The sequence below is a fragment of the Hipposideros armiger genome, unplaced genomic scaffold (genome assembly GCF_001890085.2).
Source record: "Hipposideros armiger isolate ML-2016 unplaced genomic scaffold, ASM189008v1 scaffold_696, whole genome shotgun sequence".
Classification (NCBI taxonomy): domain Eukaryota; kingdom Metazoa; phylum Chordata; class Mammalia; order Chiroptera; family Hipposideridae; genus Hipposideros; species Hipposideros armiger.
Genome location: NW_017732046.1, coordinates 737,976 through 740,430, shown reverse-complemented (window position 1 = coordinate 740,430; position 2,455 = coordinate 737,976). Strand labels below are relative to the sequence as shown.

The window sequence follows — 2,455 nt, the reverse complement described above, 5'->3', positions numbered from 1 at the left end:
TAGTGTTCAGTTCCTCTGAAAAAGTTGAGATTGAAATTTAGGCACAAAGGCAGCAAATATGCCAAAGCTCAAACTTTAGATGATCAATATCTATGAAATGTAAACCAGTCATTTGCCCATTTTCTTTTCTTTTCTTTTCTTTTATTTAATAAAGTTTTAGTTTTCAAAATGTACAGTTGGTGGTATCTGTTGTTCATGCATCTTCACCAGCAGCTGGGACATCCCCACCCTTGGTGTTTCTGGTGTAAATTACTTGAGCTCTGTGCTTTGAAACTAATTTAATAAGTCCTTTACTAAGGAGTTCCTGAAGGGCTGCCTTGGCCAAGGAACTGTGGATTTTCAGTCTCTCAGAGACAACAGCTAGGATTACAAGCTTATAGTTGGCAACTTCCTTACAGAGTTTGTCATAAGTCGCTTTGTCAAACATGACTAGGTTATTGAGTTTGTCCCAAACTTTGCCTTTGGACCACTTCTTCTTTTTGGCCTTGCCTCCAGATTTGTTCACTGGGTCTTTGTCTTTCTTGGCGGACTTTCTAGCATCTTTCTTCTTCTTGTCATCTTTGGGTGGCATTGTGAAGCTTGGACAGCAGCGACTACAACTGCAGCCTCACTAAAATGTCAGACATAAAGCCATTTGTCCATTTTCAAACATATTGAGTTAGGGAAGGGCAATGCTATAGGTTTGACCATCTTCGAAACAAAAAAGAAGTTGACATTTTCCTTGAAAATGGCACTTGGTAATATTTATTCACTTATTATTGTAACATTCACAAGTGCTGGAACAAATCAACCCCTTAAATGATGTTTGCTTAGTTAATATTAATTTTTCTGTAACATTTATGGGAACAGAAGAAGAGGTGAAGTGGCGACAAATCAACAATTTCTGTCTTAGTCTGCTCAGGCTGCTATAACAAGTACCATAGGCTGTGTGGCTAAAACAACAAACATTTATTTCCCGCAGTTCTGGAGGCTGGAAATCCAAGATCAAGGTGCTGGCAGATCTGGTATCTGGTGAGAGTCTACTTCCTGGCTTGTGGATGGCTGTCTTCTCATTATATCCTCACATGAGGGGGAGAGGAAGTCTCTTCTTATTAGGGCACTAATCCTATCATGAGGGCTCCACCCTTATGACCTCATTACCTCCCAAAGGCCTTTCTCCAAATAGTTCCACATTGGGGATTAGGGCTTCAACATATGAATTGTGGGAGATGATATTCAGTTCATAGCATTCTATCCCAGGGATGCCAAGTTCATGTCTTCTCACTAGCTAAATACATTCATTCCATCCAAACAGTCCCCCCAAAAGTATTAACTCACTCCAGAATCAACAGTAAAGCCCAAAATCTCATCTAAATCTGTTATGAGTGAGAATTAAGGTGGGTATGATTCATCCTGAGGCAAAATTCCTCTCCAGCTCTGAACCTGTGAAACCAAACAAGTTATGTGCTTCCAAAATACAATGGCGGGGCAGGAATAGGATAGAAATTCTGAAAGATAGTAGAATGTGCCACCCCAAAGTACGACTCTAGGAGTTCAGGACAGGCTACTGCAAAATACCCTGCTTTGGTATATTATTTTAAGCTGTAGTCACTTGAAAAACAGCAAATACAGGAAGAGGCTTTCTCTGAACTCTCCTTATCTATCTAAAGACAGATCCTCCAAAAGGATCTGTCATTCATTGTCATAAATGCCCTCCCTGGGAGTTTTATCAACAGAGAAGGATTGGCTCATCACAGGAGAGGAGATGAAAAATAGACACCACACCCAAATTTTGTCACAAACTACCATACCTCTCATTTATTCTTCTAAAGGCCTGTTCATCTTTCCTAAAAATCATTTACTCTCCTCTAAAAGGTCTCTAGCCCCCCTTCTTTTTCCCTAATAAGATGGTATTTAATCCTGAATTCTAAAGCCATCTCCTTACTCATTTTTCCCTAGGGATCTACCATGTATATATGAGGTATACATGTTAATAAACCTGTTTTTCTCTTGTTAATATGTCTTTTATTATATATGTCTCAGCTAAGAACTCAGAAGGGTAGAAAGAAAATTATTTTTTTCCCCTCCCAATTCCCATTCCAAAAGGGAGAAATAAGAAATAAGGAATGGGTGATGGGTTCCAAGCAATTCCAAAACCTAGCAAGGCAAACTCCAAGGCTTGAGAATAATCTCATTGGCTCAATGCTCTGCTCTCCAGGTCTGCTGGGGTGGCATATCACCCCCATGGCTCATGCTGAACCATGAAAAGTTTAGGGAAGACTTAACATTAATCAATTTTTGTTTTTCAGATCTTTTCCCTAAATTTTTCAAAATAGCAGGAAAAAAATAAGATTTTGTTTGTTTTTTACAATGAAAATCAGACAGCGTCTCTCTCTTATTATGGGTCATGCAATCCTTTATGAATCTAATGAAAACTATGACTAGTTGTCATATGTTAAGACCCTAATGAATTTGA

The 2,455-nt window shown here is 38.9% G+C and overlaps 1 pseudogene; it reads right to left on the bottom strand.

Annotated features, from left to right (window-relative positions):
* Positions 1 to 193: 193 nt before the first annotated feature.
* Positions 194 to 571, bottom strand: LOC109373256 (40S ribosomal protein S25 pseudogene; annotated as a pseudogene).
* Between the last annotated feature and the right edge of the window lie 1,884 nt (positions 572 to 2,455).